General features: G+C 32.3%; 1 protein-coding gene across 1 annotated transcript in view; it reads left to right on the top strand.

The window, feature by feature from the left end:
• Positions 1 to 23,506, top strand: part of KCNH5 (potassium voltage-gated channel subfamily H member 5) — a 323,014-nt gene that overhangs the window by 297,035 nt on the left and 2,473 nt on the right. The window lies entirely within an intron of this gene.

The following is a 23,506-nucleotide window of genomic DNA, read 5'->3' as shown; positions in this document are numbered from 1 at the left end:
AATCAGGTTGGTTTAACCAAAACTGGCTTTTTTACATGTGTGCTCTCTAGGAATGAAATGCAATTTAATGATTAATATAGTCTATTGTCTTTCAAGAGAAACAATTCCTAACAGTGCTGATTCAGCTATCAACATATTTCCATCTACAAGCCCCTCTAAAACACTTTGTTACTTTGCTAAAAAGAGTTTGCATTGGATTATGTTTTATGTCTCTGGCTTATTTACAAAACACCATTAAACTTTGATTGTAAATCAAAGATAATGTTTACTGACAATCCTCAAGCTATTCAGCAAACTTTGCCTTCAATTCTTTAATTTCCCTGCAGTTTTATATGACAAAGAATGACATTCAAGTTCCATAACTTGGGTCTTTAAGGAACATAACTCTTTGTCTAGTTGCAATATTTGTGCAGAACTTTCTCATATAAACATTTCAGTTTGTACACTAATACCATCATTAGAACTTGTGATTCTCAAGTTTCATAGTTTAAGTGGATCACAGAACTCCCTAAAGTTTTCTTTGTTTAGATGGTAAGTGTTGACATTCTGTAAACAGCACCCTAGATGTGTTTTCTATTATACTAACAACAATTTTAACTTTCAATTGATTTAAATGTTATTTTAGAACTGTCCTCAAAATGTTACTTCTAAGAATTCTTTGTTGCCGGACACAAAAATAACTTATACTTCAATCAAATTTTATTCTCATTTCTGAGGACCAAATGCAGACTTTAAAGAAATCTACTAAATTCTTAAAACAAAATTTAAATTTTCATGTACTGGACAATGTGTTCTTTAAAAATAGATTATAAACATTGTATTACACTCCTCAGAACATGTGTGGTTCCACTGGGAATAAAAAATTACTTCAGGGGCCCGGAGAGATAGCACAGCGGTGTTTGCCTTGCAAGCAGCTGATCCAGGACCAAAGGTGGTTGGTTCGAATCCCGGAGTCCCATATGTTCCCCCGTGCCTGCCAGGAGCTATTTCTAAGCAGATAGCCAGGAGGAACCCCTGAGCACCGCCAGGTGTGGCCCAAAAACCAAAAAAAAAAAAAAAAAAACCTTCTGATTTACCTAATATAAAATTCTACATAGTACTATCTTTGATCAAGTAAGTAGAATCTAATTTATATTGGAGTGACTACTTCCTATTAATACTAATTTCTGCATATTAAAATCAATTAAGAGTCAACATATAGCAAATTTACTAGACATATGCTAAATTTTTATCTCTTATAATTATATCTAAAGTATGATTATGATTAAATAATTTATTATTTTTATCTCTTATAATTATTTCTGATTTCGTTACTACCACTGTCTGTTATGCCTTGACAAACTCCTTATTTCTCTATTGAAATCTCTATTGAAGTCCTTTAATAATGTTTCTAGAATCTTTTTGTTTATATATTTTAGAATGCATGGTTTACATGTGAAATTCTTCTAATTAAATCACATCTATTGAATGATTTGTATTCATGTACTATGTGAGTGAGTAAGAGGTAGTCCACAAACACATGAGACCATCTAGGTCGTATTCATCACTGCTCCTTAAATTATGCAAAGTCACTCACTTCAATAGAAATTTAAGATCAGACATGCTTCCTGATTCATTGTTTTATGAATAGTAAGTTGATACTAAAAACCCTAATTGTGATTTTTCAGGCCTAATAGAGAGGCCACAAACTATACTGTGGTATTTATGGAATACTTCCTTGGTAGGAGTTTATTAGCATATTGAAATTATAGTGGACAAGATAAATTAAGGAAACCACATATGCATCTCAAATATTTTTGCTTCTTTTATTTTCATGAAGTTATACACTTTAGGATGTGATGCTAAGTCTGATTTACTCAAATGAGTTCCTAATAAAAGAGTTTGCAGCACTGAGAAAGCTTTACTGAGTATAAATATTTTGCTATAAATGTATCTTCAGTTAAGTATATTAGAAAGTAATTGCTGTTAATAATGAATATTGCAACATTTAAACATTAAGAACATTCAAAACATTACAAAATACTCTATAAAAATTAAACTATTTCACTTTTTCTTTTCTTAGAACTTGCTTTCATGAAGCCCATTATCTCTACAATTAAGAATGCCATGTTTTGCAACTTACCCCTTACCATGTAGAAAATTTTGATTTTATGAGACTATGAGACTCGGAATATACCATTTTAATCATAGATCATAGTTATATAAAATGGTATAGATTGCAGACATGTTTTTATATACAGTAATCAAATCAGAGCAGCACAATTTTGATAGAATGGACCTCTTCTTTTTATTTTCATAGATAAATAAGCAGGATCAGAAGCTACTTACTTCTAGGATACTCACCTCCAGAAAATGATTTATCCGGATATAGAATGCTGATATATTCTGATTTTCTGATTCCAGTGGCAGTTGTATTTATTCTTTTATCTCTAAGATGCATAACATAACTTATTTACTCAACATATATATGTATATCTTTAATTTTGTTTTGTTTTGTATTTTCTTTTGGTTTTGGTTCACTTCAGTTGGAGCTCAGGAGTTACTCCTGGCTCTGCACTCATAATTTGCTCCTGAAAGACTCAAGGGACCATATAGGATGCCAGATATTGAACCCAGAATGGCCATGTGCAAGACAAATGCCCAACCAATGGAGTACACTATCGCCTGGCTCCATTTTAAATTTTTTATATACCAGATTCTGTGTCTTTTAAGGACTCATCAACAATAAATTTTATTGATATTTATATTATATTTAAGTAGGAGAAAAGTACAGATAAAGTAAATAAAATAGATGATGATAAGTATTATCTAGAAGAAGAAGGAAGGAAGGGATTAGAGCATTGCAATTGTGTGTTGCAATTGTGTAGAAAATAATAAAGGCTCCTTATGAAAGTGACATTGACCAAAAATGATGATGGAATAAAATTTATGTATATCCAGAGCAGTAAGCAAAGAAACCAACAAATATAAAATAAAAATAAAAATTTTCTCAGCACGTTTAAAGGATATTAAGAAGACCAGTAAAGTAAACTGCGGTGAGAAAAGGAGAATTGAAGATAAGATCAAAAGATGGAGACATGAACTCACTGTAATGACTTTGTTTCTCACTCAATAAGATAGGAAGCCACTGTAAGATATTATGTAGAAAAATTATATGATATGATATTACATATATTTCAAAATAAAATAAAATGCTTCCATTTTACATATTGAGTCTATTACAGGAGTGTGTTTGGGGAAGACTTAGAAATGCAGAATAAAAAGACCAATGAGAAAATTATTGCAACAAGTCAAGCACGATGGCTTAATTTGCTAGAGTTGTCATAAACAAAATATTGAAAGCTAGTTGGTTCAAAGCACAAATTTATTATATTACATTATGGAGACTCAAATTATGACATCAGATGTCAGTGGGCCATCCTCTCTTTACCATGTCTAGGGGAGACTCCTTCCTTTTCTAGTTTCTGTTACTTGCCAGTCACCCTGGCAGTCTTTGGCCAATTATCCCATTACTGTAGCCATATGGCTGTTTCTTCTGACACATCTTTGAGTTTCTCTCTGTGCATGTCTATTTCCATTTACATTTCCCTTTTACATAAGGATAGATACTACATTGGACTGTGATCAATCTTATCCATCTGGAAAAAAAAATCTGTTTCCAAATAAAGTCACATTCTGAAGTACTTGAAGTCAGGACACCCACATTTATTTTTGTTTATTCATTTGCTTTTTTTATTTGTTATTTGTTTATTTATTTTGTTTAGTTTCTCGAAGTGCTCAGGGCTTACTCCTGGCTCTGCATTATTCTTGGTGGGCTCATTGGATCATATGGTGTGCCCGGGATCAAATTCAAATCAGCCACATGCAAGGCAAATTCTACAGTATTATCATTCCAGCTAACATATTTTATATTTAATAAGCTAACCTTTATTTTAAATGTTCTAATTTAATCACTCATGGAGGGTTATGAACTGATGTGTATGACATTAATAGAAATGTCAAGCTGCAATTTTTATGACTACTTGGATTATGAAAGCATCTAGTGCCTAGTTAGTACTTATTATTTTTATTATTAAAATGATTATTGTGATTATGGTAGCACTAATATTTGCCTAAATGAAAAAAGACCCCAGCTTTCTTTGGTAATGCTTGATGCAAATGATAACTAAAGTCTAGGAACCACAGTTATGAAATAAATTTTTGTAGCTTAAGGTAACATGCTGTCTTCTCAGAAGTCTTGCTTCACTGTTCTTTCTGCATGCACTACCTTCCCTGCATATAGCCCACTGTCACTTTTCAGCCTATTCTGGTCACTTGTTGACCACAGATTATTACAATTCCACATTCTTAAATTCCATATTCTGTAAATTGTCAAAACTGAATTGATCAGAGCAAAATTTCCTTTGACTAAGCAAAGCTGTATGTTAACTAATTCTTTCTTTTCCAAGTCATCATGTTTATTATTCTGTCAAATCTCAAAAAAGGTCTCAAATTTAGGAATTAAATTTTAATTCGGATACATGTTGACATGACATCTGATGTGGTATATAAATCCAGAATTCCTCTCCAAGATGTCTTTGCACTTATTTGATTTCAAGTGAACACATAGACTTAAGTTGTTCTAAAACTGCTGTATATAGTTTACTCATTTATGAACTTAAAAAGTGTCCTATATAAGACACTATTTTTTTTTGTTTTGTTTTTGTTTTTCGGGCCACACCCATTTGATGCTCAGGGGTTACTCCTGGCTTAAGGGCTCAGAAATTGCCCCTGGCTTGGGGGGACCATATGGGACGCCAGGGGATTGAACCACCGGTCCTTCCTTGGCTAGCGTTTGCAAGGAAGACACCTTACCTCTAGCGCCACCTTGCTGGCCCCAAGACACTAGTTTTTAAAATAAAATGTTATGCTTAAATTATTATTTTTGTGTAATAATATTAATGTTATAATTTTTTAAAACTTATATTACTTATGATTATTTTTAATTATAAAATTAAAATTTAATATTTGCTTTTATTTAGGCCATTCTATGCCATTCTTAAAAATGACCAACTCATGCTCCTTAACTTTAGAGCACTTTTAGCTTAATGAGGAAGCAAGAGATACTAACAGATCATTTTAATGTCTCGTTTAAAATAGAAACCATAAGAAGTTTGTCATTAATAACTCATGAAATTCAAAGTACCATAGTTGCTGAAACCAAAGATATGTGTAAGGGTGAGGCTAGGAAGAAAGCACTTGTGTGTTTTAAAAAGATTTTCAAGACCAGCCATTCAGTTATAGTGCCATTATATGATAGTAGCAAGTCATATTTTCACTTTGGAAATTTCTGGTAGAAGAATAAATGAAAAATTTCAGTGGCTCTGAACTAAAAATTAACCTGGAAGAAAATAAATGAGAGAGTGAGAGAAGGAGAAAGAGTTAAAAAGAGTCTTGGATGACTTGGATTTATGAGTAAATTAAATAGATTATTAGTTGGAAGGAAAATAAAAATTGGAAAAGTTGTGTGACACACCATGCTAGGGCCATGATTTTAATAGTGACCTTGCTGAGTTTGCATGCTATCAGAATTTAGATAGTTGTGCTACATTTAAACTATGCAATGTATGTAGTGAGATTAGGAGATTAGGAGTTTAGGAGGCCTTCACTTAAGGAAATTATATTAAAAGAGCAAATAATGAACTATTAAAGACATCAGAACTTTAAGGGATTATTGTAACAACCAATGAATTAGATAGAAAAGGAGATAAAGAAGAAACATGGGTGCTCAGGAATAAAGACTTATTTGAAGAACAAAGGTTAGTGTAAAAGTCAGAAGGAAAATGCCAATAAACTAGACTAAAGAATGATCATTCTGTTAGATTGGAAACCAGCAGGAGATTAATGAAAGTTCACTCTTAATAATGTGAAAATGACTAAATAAAATACTTAAATGTAAACTATTTAAATGTAAAATAATTTGGCAGTGATGGTAAGAATTACTATTTAAATGTAAAATAATTTGGTAGTGATGGTAAGAATTGGGTTGTACTTGGTCAATTTTTGATTGCATCAAAAAGTCATTTTATTAGAGCAGATAGTATTAGGGAAAGTAGTTGAATAGTCAAAGAAACAAGTCGGTTTTTTTTTTTTTAATTACTATCTACCTTACATGTGACAGGAGAGATAAGCTAAAAGGTGTGGGCAAAGGTCAAGAGAAAAGACATTGTTAAAGCCTTTGGAGAAACTAAAGATAATTGATGGGGAGTGTCTGAGTAAAGTCAGGTGACTGAATCAAAGTGAAGGAGCTGGATTTAAATAGAAAGAATGTATTTCATATTTTCAGATTGGAAAGGGATGCGAAACCGAGTTGTAGTGAATCTATCAATAATACAGGAGTAAATGAGGGAGGCAAAAATTTGAGGAAATGATCCTTTATGCCAATTTTACCCAAAAAAGCGATGACCATCTGTTTGACTGAGAAGATGGTATCTTAGAAGATTTTGAAGATGTATATTCATGATTGACAGATTTTCTCTTTCAGTGAAACCATGTAACTCAGAGACTGGTTGAGGGAATGTTTCAAGACCATGGTTTAATCTGACTAGATAACAGCAAGACAAAAATTAAAGGAAATTAGGCTTCTGATAACAATTCTTCAAAATCAATTTTACACAACTGAGATCATTTTACTTTCTCCCTCTTGTTTTGGGGCACACTTAGTGATACTCAGAGCTTACTCTTGACAGTACATTCCAGGATCACTTTGAGCTGGCTCAGAACCCCATAGGGGGTTCTGGGAATCAACATTGAGTCTGCTTGCAAAGCAAACCCAACTCGGTTTATTATTATTACAGCCTTCTTCTCCCTCTTCTTGTGAGTACTATTTTTAAAAAAGTATATTTGTAACAAAATTCTATTTTTTTGGATTTTGGGGGGAATGGGCTACATCCTGCGGTGCTCAGGAGTTATTCCTGGCTTTGCACTCGGAAATCGCTCCTGGCTCAGGGGACCATATGAAATGTCAGTGATCGAAACTGCATGGGTCCTGGGTTAGACGCTTGCAAGGCAAAATATCCTACTACTGTAGTACCAATTCTGGCCACAAAATTCTATTATAATAGTGACATTCTTTTCTAAGAAGATTATTTTATAAAGTTTAGGTAAAAATTCTATACATATTGTGTTTAGCATGCTTTATAACAATATTTTATAGATTAAAGTAGGTTAATATATTACATAAGTCAAATAAAACATACCTGTATTACGTATGAAGAACTGATGGTGTTTGCTATACTACTGATGCAAAAATAAATTTATGCAACCTATTTCTAACAAATTAATATTGTATTTCAAAAAAGGAGAGATTCACATCTTACTGCACTTTTAAACATTTTTATTTTACTTTTTCTTTTCTTCCTACCAATATGAACACATATTTTTAAAATGGCCATTATGATTTTAAAAGTTTGCAAATTTGTAACTAGGAAGAGGTTTTAAATGTGCAGTATATGTGAGGACCTGAATTCCATCCCTGACATTTTTGCATTACCACTGCCTGGCACTGGTACCACTCTGGTGACCACAAGCACCTGAAAGCTAAGAACAATTGTTAGGAGAGAAAATCAAATTATATAGCCCCCTATGACCTGCAAGTAGGGTTTAAAATATAATTTAATATCAACAAGTGGAAAATTGTGCCTTTATATTTTTAGTCCAACAATGTGATAATATGACCTTGTGTGCAAAATAAAACTGTCTAGAGATAAAGATAGATTCAAATTATGTATAGTAACCCTGTATAAATGAGGCTTTTTGGTAAGATTATTTTTCAGATTCATTTAACGAACAGACATTCCTATGTTGTTCTTGATTATAAGCAGAAAATGGTTTCTTGATTTTGCTACTATTAAGGTTAAAAAAATAGATTTAAATAAAATAAAAATAGATTTAGTTCCATCTATGGAAGAATAACTACCAGAAAAAAATAAAAGAAGCTTGAATGTCATAAAAATTGATTACCATGTCATTGATTGCAGTAATTGAATCATGGTGAATATTACAGCTGTAAACTTATTGATTTTGACTTCTTGCGACCATTTCACCCATTACGACAAAAGGAGATAGAATAATCTTATCTATAGTAATCACTAACTCTAAAGCAATGCTTTAAATTAAATTGCTAAACTTCGGCAACTTTATTTTGACTTTAGCAAAATAGGGATCAGAATATATCACTTTATCTATGTGTTTCGTGTCCTTGAATGCAATACAATTACTCAGAAGCTCTACTTTAATTTAAACCATAAAACTAAATGCCTAAAATAACTATGGAGCCTTAAAAAGGCTGTAAAGAAAAATAACGTGATAACTTGTGTACAGTATGGATGATGTTACTCTTCTTAATACAATAAAATCATATTTTAGGACAATAAGATGAAATTAAACTAAAAATTCACAATTTTTCCATTCAATTTTGTGATGCAAATGCAAATTCCTAAAACCAATAGACTTTAAAATTTCAGTATCCTAGCATGGCACAATTCAATTTCTCATTTATGTATTTATGTGACTCTTCAAGAAAAGGGTTGATTTACAGAGTTCTATGGGAATATGGAAGGACTCAGAACCCATCCTTTATATGTATTTTTCCTTTGCTTTTAGGTGGTAAAAAATGAATAGTTCCTGCAGGGAATCTATAAAGGGAGTCCTAGGGATAATGCACATCATATTTATGTTTCTTTCACTAAAATAGAGGAAGCCAAAGAAATTTATTTAGCTCTGTCAGTGAAAGAAAAACTGGTGATAAGGCAGTAACCCTCCATAGTTTGATTGTCTTACCTAATGAGATTAATCTCCTCTCCAGCCTCCACACAATACCTCTGCCATTTCAATGGGCCCAGTTTCACACTTTCTGTGTTTACAATGTTCTAGATGTGGATTTATAGGTAAGACAATCAAACTATGGAGGGTTATCTAAATCTCTTACACTAGGAGTACTTGGCCATACAACAGCTTTTAGTTTACACTCTTTAAGTAAACTTTTATTGAACTTTAAATTTAAGTAAAGTTTTCATTGCAATATAACTCATGACATAGTAAAATATACAAACTGTAAGTGTGATAGATTATATGTTTTTTTTGTTTGTTTTTTTGTTTTTGTTTTTGTTTTTTGGGCCACACCTGGTGGTGCTCAGGGATTACTCCTGGCTGTCTGCTCAGAAATAGCTCCTGGCAGGCACGAGGGACCATATGGGACGTCAATTCAAACCAACCACCTTAGGTCCTGGATCAGCTGCTTGCAAGGCAAACACCGCTGTGCTATCTCTCCGGCCTCAGATTATATGTTTATTTGATTTTTTTATTTTAAGAGTCATATAATTTGAATTGTAAAGCACCTATTTTTATATCAGGTTTATTTTATTTGTTTTATTACATAGGATTCATTACTGTTTTCTAGTTGTGGTTTATTACTACTAACTGTGCATATTTCCTGCACAGTTTATCCTTCCTACTCTTGATAGATATTTGGATTTATGAATATTGTTGCTATAAGCATTATTATATGATCTTTTTGTTTTTATCTGTCTGGCTTTTTGGTTTGGAAACAGTAATTCTAAAGTGATATTCCTGAAAATAGATATACTTATCTTTATTAGATACACATGAACAGTTTATTTTTTGACTGTTTTAATCAGTATCAATCAGATCAATACTTTGTGGTCTTAATTGTGGTCTATATAACTTACATACATTTTTAAAACGCATACCATTTTAGTAAAATTCTAACATTTCTATCAGAATTGTTTGTACTTGCTAGTGATTTGTAACATCTCTTTGCCTATTTTGGATCTAGGACTTTACATATTATGCATCTGGATCAGCTATTCCTATTTTGTTGTTGTTTTTGGTTTTGGTTTTTGGGCCACACTCAGTGATGCTCAGGAGTTACTCCTGCCTATGCACTAAGAAATCACTCCTGGCTTGGGGGACCAAATGGGACTCCGAGGGATAGAACCCCAGTCTGTTCTAGGCTAGCGTGGCAAGGCCGATGCCTTACTGCTTGCAGCATTGCTCCTGTCCCATGAATCATATATTTCTTCTAGGTATTAATCTATTAATTTATCTTCACTTTGACTTGCCTTGGTTCAATCTATGTTTTATTTTGAATAACTAAAAATTATTTATTTTGCCAGAGTTTCACTTATTCCTTTTATTAATGGTTAGCATATTTTTCTTTTAGAGAAAATAAGTTCTTATTACAAAATTTTTTGAAGATTTTCCTATTTATCTTCTAATAGCTTTGTAATTTTTATCTTCCACATTTGGATCTAAAATTTATTTAGTTTATTTTTATTTACTCTAGAAGATAAGGATCTAGAAATATATACTTGTTCTACGTAGAATTTTAATCAATCTTGGGGCCGGCGAGGTGGCACTAGAGGTAAGGTATCTGCCTTGCAAGCACGAGCCAAGGAAGGACCGCGGTTCGAGTCCCCAGCGTCCCATATGGTCCCCCCAAGCCAGGGACAATTTCTGAGCACTTAGCCAGGAGTGACCCCTGAGCATCAAACGGGTGTGGCCCAAAAACCCAAAAAAAGAAAAAAAAAGAAAAAGAAATTTAATCAATCTCATCTCTGTTTTGAAAAGCTAATTTCTTTTTATTTTAAAATATTTGTCATAAGAAGTGCATATCCAAATATGTATGTATATGCTTTTAAATAATCTGCTCTATTATTTTCTTGCTTGTCTACTATTGTGCTGCTATAGACTAAATATTTGTGTCTGACAATTTGAATGTTGATGCCTAAATCCTTCTATAATGGTGTCTAGAGATTTTAGGGATGCGATTAAATCATGAAGCTAGAACCCTCTCAACAATAGTCTTAGTACCTTTCTAAGAGCCCCTCAAGATCTCCCTTGTTCTTTTATGAGTGAGATTATGGTGAAGGATTGACCTTTGGGAACCATAAAATGAACCCTCACTAGCTACCAAAACTGTCAATGTCTAGAACTGTCTAGACTAGAACATCCTAACATCCACTGTGAGAAATCTGTTGTTAGTAGGTTATCTAGTCTATGGTATTCTGTTTTGGCAGCCTGAACAATGAAAAAAAAAAAAAATATATATATATATATATATATATATATATATACTGTACTGATCCTAATTTTTATTAATAAAATGTGGCTAGTTGAAAACTTTTAGCTTTATTCTTCTTAGTTTTTATTGTCTAGAATGTTCTAGGTATTTTATATTTATGTAGAAATTACATAAAGATCTCACTGATTTCTTTAAAATATCCTGCTAAAGAAAAGTGTCTGCTGCAGAGGCAGGCAGGGCAGAAGGCAACTGGGATCATTGTTGGTGGGAAATGTGCTTTGGTGAAAGGTGTTGTACATTGTGTGACTGAAGCTCAATCATGAACTAAATTGTAAAAAAAAGAAAAATGATCCTGCCATGATTTTAATGTGTCTTATAAATGTATCAATAAATTAATAGTATTCCTTCTATCTTAGAAGTAGTTCAGGTAATATAAATGTGGCATATCTCTGTTTATTGAAATAATTTATTATTTTGCCAGGAGCTTAGCTGACTCTAAATATAAATAAGCCTTTATGTTCTCTCTCCTTCCACTCCTGTGTCTTAAATCATCTACACATGTTAATGCTTTCACGTCTCATAGCATATAATCTTCCACTTAAAATGTTCTTTTTCAGAGATTGTCTTTATGTCCAAGTCAAAATATAATGGATATGATCTATTGATTAATTTGTGGCAATCGGTGATTTCGAAAAGAGACAACTGTACCTCAAGTTACCAAAATTATGTTAATTATGTTAGTACAAGATAGTGCTAATTAGAGGGGCCAGAGAGATAGCACAGTGGAAAGGCAATTGCCTTGCATGCAGCCAACCCAGGACGGACGATGGTTCCAATCTCTGCATCCCTTATGGTGCCCTGGTCCTGCCAGGAGCGACTTCTGAGCACAAAGCCAGGAGTAACCCCTGAGCACTGTTGGATATGACCCTCCCAAAAAAAGATAGTACTAATTAGAGTAATATATAAGATATGAGTGTTCTCTACCAAAAGGAAACTAATAATAGATGATGACAGTTGAATGCCTTAGTTGTATAAAAATGTTTCTTAAAATAATAAGTTCTGGATGCATATATTTAACTAAGACTTACTAGGTTTGGTATCATCATATGAATATATTTGTATGAGCTATTTTACCTTTGTTCTTATAGAATACTTCACATTTTTCCTAATAGTGTTAAGGAAGATATCTCTTTATATTTTCAAACTTTATTTCAGAACCATATCTTGATGTTGTTCATGTGCATCCATATTCCTGCCATACATATGTATATGTCACATAAATTCAAATTACTGTTCAACATCCTGATTTGCAAGATTAAAAAGCAGCCTAGATTACTTCTCATGCTCTTCTTTCACTAGAATAACTAATTACAGTTCGACACTGTTGGGATAAAGTTATTAACTAATACTCAATTCAAGGTATTGCAATTCAATTACTGGCCAGCAAAGTTAAGAAACAAAACCATGGTAATTAGTATCCCATTCTCATTTTTTTCTAAGCTCACCATGTGAGCAGTTGCCTCAGGAAGAAGCAGATAAAACAGAAATATAAAGTGCACCTGTATCCTAGATTTATAATTGTTACTGAGGGTCATAGAAACCTCAGCAGGGCTTAATGTAAGGAATTTTTGACACCTGAAAAAAATAGGACAGGCGTGTTATTTTCTACTGAGAAGTTATATTAGGAATGATTTAAAGAGCATAAAATAGAAAGTCTTATTTCAATGTTTTATTGGTTTTTTATAGAACCAAGTAATGATTTCATATTTTATATATTTGAAGATCGTTGTAGCTGAAAATAGCCAAGCCTACCAACCCCATATTGATTTAAAAAAAGAAATTGAAGCTCAGTAAGGTTATAGAATAGCAGGTTACTAATATATTCGAAAGGAATATGTAAAAAATTCCTTTACTTATTTAAAAATTTGTAAAGGCGTTGCATTTATTTAAATAATTGCTTGAAGCTCAGCAATGATCTTCACATGACAAAAGCGTATGGTACATATATGTATTTCTTTGGGTAAAGAACAATTATTGAATGAGATCATTTAGAGACCTATAGTGAAAGTGGATTGAAAACCACAAAACAAAGTTATAAACAATATTGTCAGCATGGGATTGGAAAGATAATCCAAGGTTATACACTTTACTGTGTATTCCTGGAAACATCTGATCTACAGTGGCTCCATGAGAACTGCTGGGTATGATCCAAGCCACCTGTACTCTCCACCTGAAAAAAAAATGGTAGCATGAAATAGTGGAAGGAATTCTGTCTGGATTTGACCTGAGGACATAGACTTCATGTTGCAAATTATCCATCTACTAAAAAAAATTTAGCAATATCTCATGACCTCTTTGACCCTCATCTGTGAAGTGAAATAATGGTAATTACCTGCCTAATTTAGCAAGGTTCTGGGAGAAAATGAGTAAATATATTAATCTGCATTGTAAAAAAATCATATTTTCACTGTCACATAGCATTATATTCTCTTTATATGCTGCAACATACTACTGCATATTTAACTGGGTATATTTCCTTCTGTGTTTTAGAGTTATGACTTCTGCTATATGCGTTATGAGAGTAGCTCAAACTCTATCATCATTTAATTCCCTTTTCCCCAGCTTTCAAGGCCTTTTATCCTTTAGGTGCATTGCATCTTTTTAAAATTGAGATAAGAAATTCTTAAGTCAAACTAGTCCTTAAATTAAACAGACCTGGGTTTAAAATCCTGCATTAACTGTATGAACTAGTAAAAATGTTTAAATTCTTTCTAAGTCTCAGGTTTTGCTTCATCTTCATATTGGATGTTAATGAAAATTAAATGAACAAATATTCCGAGCAAATATTCCATAAAAATACTTAGTATAACTTCTCTGATAGTTGTTTTTCAGTATGTTGATTCTAGAATGTATATATGTGGAAGCAATTGCTAGTAAACCAGAATATTTATAAATAATATATAGTTATATTGCCATAATTATATATAATTTATATACTATATGACAACTATGTCTAATGATTTATTTATGGGTACCATGCAATAATAATGTGGCTAGAGTCTTACAGTTCAAAGCAATAGTAATGAATAGTAATTTTTAATTAGTTTTCCCCTTAAAATTGAGTGTGCTATGATAAGAATTTAGAAATAAGACAATTTTATTCCTCTGAAATTTCTTTTGATTTTTCAAAGGCACCAACAAAGAGGCACCAATTGCAATGATCCTGAACATTAGATTAATATGAAACAAATTGTGCAGCTCTGTCCCCATTTCTTTCATGAACTAAGCAGCAGGATCTTAGTCCTGGAAAGATGGAGACAAAGTTTGGTAAACTTGCCATTTACTGCTTTCAATGCTATGTCTCTATTTAAATTAAGATTACCTTCCCTCTGACTCCCTTTTTGAGTTTTATGTATTTTTATTTCTCTTTGCTAGATAGATAAATAGATAACTAGAAACAGACTGATGAATAGATAGATGATAGATCAAGTAGATGAGAGATATTTTATATCTAACTTTTATATTTGTATTTTATACCTAACTATATGTGAAACTGTTTTCCATTAAAACAGATGAAGTATAAATTTTTCCTATTAAATATGAGGGTCCCTGGAGTCAGAGGGATGGCACAGTGGTAGGGTGTTTGCCTTGCATGCAGTGACCCAAGACAGGCCTAGTTTTGATTCCCAGCATCCCATATGGTCCCCCGAGCCTGTCAGGAGTGAATTCTGAGTAATCCCTAAGAGCCTCCGAGTGTGTCCCAAACACCAAATAAATAGATAAATAAATAAATATGAAGGTCCATTTCCCTATATTCTCTCAATACTTCTATAATTATATAGTTATAGCCATCTTAGAAAATATGAAGTTGAATCTGACTGTAGTTTTTGACTTGCATTTCTCTATTTACTAAATATGAGACATGAAAGTCAAAGTTGGTTTACTTGAAAATCTTTGTGAATCTGTCTATTATATTATAAATTTTATGTTATAGTTTTACATATTATAGATATGACACACACAGATCTGGTATATACTTTGTTTATGTGTTTACGACACATGTAAAATATAGGGTCAAATATATAATTTGCAAATGTGGGTTATCATACTTTCTTGCTAGTATGAAGCAATTTATTTAAAATACTTGTGGAAATTCATTTATTAAAATTATTTGACTTAAGATTCATATCTCTACCCACGAAGCTTTTGCCTATCTCAAGATTATTAAAATTAGGCCTTTGTGTCCATTAAGGCATAACTATAAAATTATTCTTATTTCATCTTTTGAATTTAAGTCTTTGATCTGTTCTTAGTTACACTATCTATGCGAAATGAGATAAGAATGATCATTTATTTGTAAATAATGCAACTGTTCTAACACCATTTATTGAAAAAGGTATCATTGATTTGCCAAGGTACTTTTCTCAAAAATTGATTGACTAGAGATGCATTATTTTTTGACTTTTATTTCTACTCCAGTGATATTTATTTATTTATTTATTTATTTATTTATTTATTTATTTATTTATTTAGAGAGATGGGGTGGAGGGTGAGCAAGCCAGCAGTGCTCAGGGTTTATTCCTAGCTCTTTGTGCAAGAGTGACACCTGGCAATGCTTAGGGGACCATATGTGATTTAAATTGGAGTTAGCAGATGTAAGGCAAGAGTCTGAACCCCTGTACTATCTCTTGGTTCTTAATGAAATGTTTGTTCTTATGCCTTTATAACACTATAGATTAGTAGTATGTTTTAGAACTGGGATGTATGACTCGAACATACTTATATGTTTCTAGGTTGTTTTTAAAATTGACCACTCAGTTTACAACTGTTTTGAATTCATAATTTTATTCTTGCAATGCTGCTACACCAATCTCACTACCATTGTGCAAAGATTTAGTCCATTACTGATCTGTTAGTTCCCCAGATTAATTTTTATACTGTTTTAATTTCTCATACTACCATCTGAACTTTAGATTCAAACTTTTAATTTCTGAAAATAAAAACATTAACAATTTCAATGGATTTTGAGTTGAATTTCAGATTAATTAAAGGGTTATTTAATGTTAACAATGTCGTTTTGTCATCTATAAATATGCTAGAATTTCCTACTAAAGTTTTCAATCTAAATCATCATATGTACATGCTTACACTTTATAATGTTGGGCATATGTGCATCTCTTTTGCCGTATTTTAGGTGATTTCAATATTTTTTTTCATGCTGAGATAAAAGTACTGGTTTATTGAGCAGAAATTTTTGCCATTTTATTTCTATTCCTATTCCCAGAACTTAGCTCAGATCCTGGAGCTCTTGTTTTTTTTTTATATAATTTTTATTTTGATCATAGTGGCTCACATATTGTTGACAATAATATTTAGGTACATATTTACATAAAATCAGGGGGGATTCCCATCACCAATTTGTCCTCCCTACACCTCCGTTTTTGTCCTACCTCCCATATCCTCTTCCCTCACTCCCAGGGCTGCTAGAATATGTGGTCCCCTCTCTACCTAGCCTACTACTTAGTAGTCTTGCACCTGTTTGGTCTTGGGGCCTCCCTTATTTCCCCCTCTAACTGGGAGGCAGGACTAGCTAGTTCAAGTTACGTGGTTTTGTTTGAAGAAGAGAAAAGTAATAAACTGGGGTAAAAGTCTAATACGCCGAAAATGGGCGGAATCCTTCTAGAGGCTCTCATCGGTTTGAGAGACGAAGGAGAAAAAGAAGGTGAAACACTCCACCAGTACAAAAAGAAGTGTCAAATATCCAGTGAGGATTTTAACAATAACGATAAGCACCACAAAAACAAAACAAAACAAACAAACAAACAAAAAAAACCCGCCATGGTCTTGAGATAAGAAACATGACATAGCACATAAAGAAAGAAAAGAAAAGAAGAGAAAAATAGTAAGTATAACTGGGGACAACAACTTCAATAACCACACCCAAACAAAGAAATCGACCAAAAATGATTTCAATATTTTTTATTGAGCATTATCTTATAAGCCTTGAGACTTTTTCTTTTATTGGGTCCTGTAGATTATGTAGCTAATCTGGCTTCATAAAGAAGAGTACTATTGAACTGAATATTAAAGGATAAGTAAGAGCACCCTGCAGTGAGCTGTAAGAAAAACAATATGTAAAATATTAGAAAAAGATTCTGGTCTTAAAAGTGATTCAATGTGGCTGCAATGTGAAGATCAATTGAGAAGTGAAAGAGAAATATTTCTCTTTCAGAAAATTCCAGAATTTTCTGCATTTGCATCTTAGTAACCATTAAGTATTATTCAATAAATTAACAAGATACATAGATACTCTTCCTCAGTTCCTATCCTTCCTTCCTTCCTTCCTTCCTTCCTTCCTTCCTTCCTTCCTTCCTTCCTTCCTTCCTTCCTTCCTTCCTTCCTTCCTTCCTTCCTTCCTTCCTTCCTTCCTTCCTTCCTTAGCATGATGCATTATCATTATTCTTCCTTCATGAATTAAAATTTATTGAATGGCTATCTGCCATAGCCTAATTACGATTATATTTATAGGATGTCTTTATATTATTTAATATATAAAAGATAGTCTTTAATAAATGCCACTTTGTTGCATTAGCTCAGGTTGTACTGAATTGAAAAGAGCAGAGATAGAATTAGTCACTCTTTGTAGAACCAAAAATTTAACCACTAGTTCCCATGAGTCAAATAATCTGTAGTCTGTTTCATCACTGTAGCCATAAATTCCTAGTCAGTTATCTGGATTCACAGATGTGGATGTGATGAACCATTTGAGAGAAAGCACTTCTATACTCCTTCAATAATAATACTAAACCATACCATTAAGCAAATTATTCTAATTCATTTTTGCTTTTACTTTATTGGATTTCAAAGTTCAGTCCACATTCAAATTACTCAATTTTTGGTATCACTTTTATGATCAAATGACCTATTTTTTGAAATGTAAGGCTCTGTTGGCTGTATTCCCTATTATGTTTAAGAAGCTTTTATCATTTAAATAAATTAAGCCTTCTAGCATGGGCTCTTCAGAACATAATGAAGCAAAAAGAAAAGCTTAAATGAAATCAACCTATTTGCTGATAGAAACAATATAGTCTATTGTACATTCAGCCCATCAATGTGAGATTGGAATCATAGTCTTACTTGTAATTTTTCTTTTTATATGCAGTCCTTAATTTTTTTGTGTTCATTAGCAATTTTATTTGCTTTTGTGGAAAAAGAAACAGAATAGTTATGAAAAAATATTATAAATTTTTTATTGAGGCCAATTTAATTACACAATTTAATTTCACATAGTTTTGAAGAATTTTAAGTTAATAATCCTGAGGAAAAATATTAAATTTTAAAAGCTTTTTTTACTTTTAATACCATATTAATAATAATTTTAAGTGTGCTTCTTTAATGTTTATTTCACTCATTATGCTTCTTTGATGTTCATTTTTTCATTATTTCCCAATAATAAGCAGACAAAATTATTTATAAAAGTTATATAGGGCTGGAGAGATAATATCTTGCATGTAGCCTATCTTGGTTTGAACTTAAGCACCACATATGGTTTCCTAAGTTTAGCCTGGCATGATCCCTAAGCTCAGATCCAGGAGCAAGTCAGAGCACCACCAGATGTGGCTAAAAAACTTACTAAAAATTAATCTCTATAATTACATTGAATTAGTAGGAGACATTTTACATGCTATATAACATGATGACTGTATGATAATAATTCTATTCATAAAAGTTACTATTGTTTGCAAATTATTTTCATTACTAAAAGGTAGAAATCAGAATTTTTAACAAAAATAAAAACTTACTATTATTAAAAAGTTTAACCAGATAATTATATCAACTTTTTCATTTAGTTAAGCAAAACTATATTTCTTAAAGGGAATACTTAGAAGGAAAAAGTTTTCAAAATATGAGAATACTTTTGCTCATAAATAATAAAATTTTAATTATATTATATGATAATAAAATATAAACTTCATAATAATAAAAATGCATCAATAGTCAAACATAAAGCCTAGGATTTTAAGGTGATCTTCCAAACTATAAAGGCTTTTAGAAAGGAAGTATTATACAAACATTTTTTAAATACAATGAGTTAATTACATTAAGCATCTGTGTAAATTTGTTTTTTGTTTATCATTTAAACCTTATTACAGGAATAAACAATGTGTTACATATTGTAAGCAAGAGAAGAACTAATGGTATCACCTCAGTGGATATTTTAGTCTTGTAAACTTCATAAGTATGATAGAATATCTTCAATTATTTAGTTTTATTTTGATACATATATTCTGTGGCCTTGAGTTAAGAGTTTTACATTGTCATCTGCTTGAAATTACATTATTGTTACTAAATTTATGTAGTAACTTCTGATAAGACTAATTGTGGCTCAAATATTTGAAACTTGTTCTCTTCAACAAACATTTGTTAACTATTGATATAAATGTCACAGTAGTGTAGGTATTAATAATACCAGAAGTTACTATTTGCTCCCATATGAAGAAGTATAAGTAAATGGATATTAGTGATAAATGATTGCGATAATAGACACTGTTAATTCATTGCTTAGAGAGAAGACCATAATAGAAGTAGGAAATAATCTTCCTGTTACGTTTTTATTCAACAACATTGTGACCATACTTTTACTTCATGTATGAAAAAGTTACTAAATTAATATATACTATTTATGTTTGAAGAATTTTCAATTTGAGTTATTGGATATCGACAAAAATCCCCAGGTATTAGAATAAATAGCATCAGAATCTATGAAAAGTCACATTTTTACCCTCCCCTTTCACAAATGTAATACGTTTAATACATGCATACATACATTAACAAATAGAATTGTCTTGATGACAACCAGGATCTGGAGAATGGTGGCATATATATTTTTTTAATTTTATTACAATACCTTGATATGCAAATTTCTTCATAATTGGGTTTTAGACATCTAGTGTTCCAGCACCAATCCTCGATGGTACTATGTATTCTATATGAAATAAATCTACTGGATTTACCTTTGAAAAGTAAGAGGTTATTATTATCTGTTGTTAATGGTTAGTGTTTTAATGTGAGAAATAAGAGAATTGGGTGAAAATAACTACTTGTAGCTTATGTTAGTACAGGTCAATTTTTTTCTTGTTAAATACTCAGTTTTCATTATTTATTTACAATAGTATATAAATTTGGGGCTAACACCTCACATCTATATATACATAGAAGCTATAATTTGCATATATATACCTTTCAGAAAAATTCTGATGCCATTTCCATGATTGAATTGACTCTCTGACTGTCCCTCTCAGTCTCCTCCTCCTTCCTCTGTGATAACCATCTTAGTGTTTAGAGTCTAAGAATTATTTTGGTGCAGTTTATTCATTTTGCTTATTTATATTTCATATTTGAGAGAAATCATTCAGAAAGTATATTTTACTTCCTTACTTGTTTGACTTAGCATATCAACCTCAATTCTATTCACACTGTCATAAAGACACAGTTTTGTTCTTCCCAACAGCTGAGTGGTATTCCTCTGAGTATATATGGCATGACTTCTTTATATACTCATCTGTCAGTGCATATTTAGATTGTTTCCACATCTTCACCACAGTAAACAATGCTGCTATAAACACAGAGGTGCAAATAACTTTTCAAATTAGTGCTTTCATATTTTGTTGGAATAGTGAAGAGTTGAATGGCTGGATTAGATGGTATTTCTAATTTTAGCATTTAAAGGACATGTTTTCCTCCAGATGTCAAGACTAACAATTAAATGAGAATAGAAATTCAAGCATTCACTCAATTCACTATTTGGGGAGACAACTGTTGTGATAAATGCTCTGTGAAGTTACCAATTGAGTATGAAGGTGTTTAAATAAAAAAAAAAAATAAAAAAAAAAAAAAAAAGAAATATAACTCCCTATTTAAGTCTTTAGGCTAATGAACTTTTCACAGGTCCAAGTTATCTTGCAGAGCTGCAGTAGAATGCACTAGTCAGAATGTTTGGGACCAAACTCCATGGATCTATATGCTAAACACATACATTCATTGAGTGGCTTTTTAAAAATTAATACTTTTATTTAGCCACCATGGTGGCAAATATGTTAGTAATTGGATTTCAGTCATAAAAAAAGAACAGCCCCTCCCCCTTCACCAGTGCAACCATCCCACCACCAATACCCCTCAACTCCATCCTCCCCCATCCCTTGCCTTTCTTCCAGACAGGCATTCTACTTGTCTCACTCATTAACATGATCATAATAGTTGTCAGTATAGTTATTTCTCTAACTGCATTCATTACTCTTGTGGTGAGCTGTATAGCATGAGCTGGTCCTTCCAGCTCTCATCTCTATTGTTTCTGGGTATTATTGCAATAATGTTTTCTATTTTCTTAAAACCCATAGATGAGTGAGACTATTCTGTGTCTTTCTCCCTCTGACTGAAATTTATTACTCTTCCCCAAACTTGATAACTATTCTTATTTATCACATTACATTTAATTTATATCTATTCAAATTTACTAAGTAACCTCTGAATAAAAGAAACTATATAGATGAGCTGGGAGAATGTTGTGAACAATAACATGTGTCTATCATGTGAGTTCAGAGAACCAATGCAAGTACCTTTCCAATGTAATGGAAGATGTAATGGAAAAAGCATCTGGATTTCATGGTCCAATGTCTGGATCCAAAGAGCTTTCATATCGTGAAGCCTAGCACACACTATTTATATAGGAAACTTAAGAAGTATGGGGCCCAGAGAGATAGCACAACGGTGTTTGCCTTGCAAGCAGCCAATCCAGGACCAAAGGTGGTTGGTTCGAATCCCGGTGTCCCATAGGGTCCCCCATGCCTGCCAGGAGCTATTTCTGAGCAGACAGCCAGGAGTAACCCCTGAGCACCGCCAGGTGGGGCCCAAAAACCAAAAAAAAAAAAAAAATATGTTAATCCAATGAAAGACATATCATTAAACACTGAAATTCATATTACATTAAAAATTTTTTTTGAGGAGAATACACCTGGCTGTTTGTCAGGATTACTCCTTTTAGGCTTAAGGGACCATGTGGGATGCCAGGGATTTAACCGTGGTTAGGTGCATGCAAGGCATGCGATTTTATATGTCAAAAAAGATGAAAAATATGTTCATATTTAAATAGTCGCAAATTTTCAGGATTTTTTAAAATAAAATTTACACTTACAATAAATAAAGTTCTATTAGTTCATCAATATCAATTTGTAAAATGTGTTCTTGGGTAGAAGATTGCTCGCTCTCTGATTTTTTTTTTTTTTTTGGTTTTTGGGTCACACCCGGCGGTGCTCAGGGGTTACTCCTGGCTGTCCGCTCAGAAATAGCTCCTGGCAGGCACGGGGGACCATATGGGACACCGGGATTTGAACCAACCACCTTTGGTCCTGGATCGGCTGCTCGCAAGGCAAACGCCGCTATGCTATCTCTCCGGGCCCTCGCTCTCTGATTTTTATATACCAGTGCTCATCGTTAATATTTGTTGCTGGTATAAAATCAATGATCGTATGTTGCTCTTAAAAGTTGTTGAATCTTCCTAAATGGATCTGAAAATTTTTTGAACAGAAAGTGTTTTATGATAGCTTAAAAGGGAAATCAATATATTTTGAAGGTGTATATTTCACATGTCTTTGTAATCTAGCAAATAATTTAATAAGAGGGTAAAGGAAGTAATATTTTGGCTTCATAACCTCATAAATTTGAAAGCATTTATCTAACATAATTCCCTTTTGAATTTTCCTTACAATCCAACCTGTTATTTTGTTCTTTAGAAGAACTCCAAGAAAAAATCTCTTACTAAATTGACTTCTACCTCTGATAATATAAATGCTATTTATATATTTAACACTTTTTATTTCCTTTATAGTTATTAGTACTTCTCAATGTTTAAAAATTACTTTTATTACTGTGGTTTTAATATTGTTCATGGTAAGTTTTCATGTATTACAATATCTATCACCACAGCCCTTCCCACCCCACCCCGGAGTGTCCACTTCCCCTCCATTATTGACTCAGCACCATTCTCTATCCTGTGCCCCTTTTCCCTCCTCTATTGTATGCTTCCTATTGAAGACCAGTTCTCAGTTTTTGTCATCTTTGGTTATTTCTTTTACTCCTACTTTGGTAATTTATATCCCAAATATGAGATAAATCTTTCTATGTCTATCTCTTTTCTTCTACGTAACTTCACGCAAACTGTCAACATAAACTGTCAAACTTTCCAACATTTTAGAGCTCTTGCTACTTGTTACAGAGCATTTAACTAAAATAAAAAAAATCAAGGGTGATCCTAAACATAGTTTAGGTTGATATTATCTACAAAAGGAAAACACAAAATTATTAATGCATTACAAAATAATTGAACATATATGTATTTCCTTGAGTGCATATATATATTAACATTAA

Source organism: Suncus etruscus, chromosome 3, assembly GCF_024139225.1.
Source record: "Suncus etruscus isolate mSunEtr1 chromosome 3, mSunEtr1.pri.cur, whole genome shotgun sequence".
Taxonomy (NCBI): domain Eukaryota; kingdom Metazoa; phylum Chordata; class Mammalia; order Eulipotyphla; family Soricidae; genus Suncus; species Suncus etruscus.
Note: the sequence above shows the minus strand (reverse complement) of the source record. Positions and strands in the feature narration are given on the sequence as shown.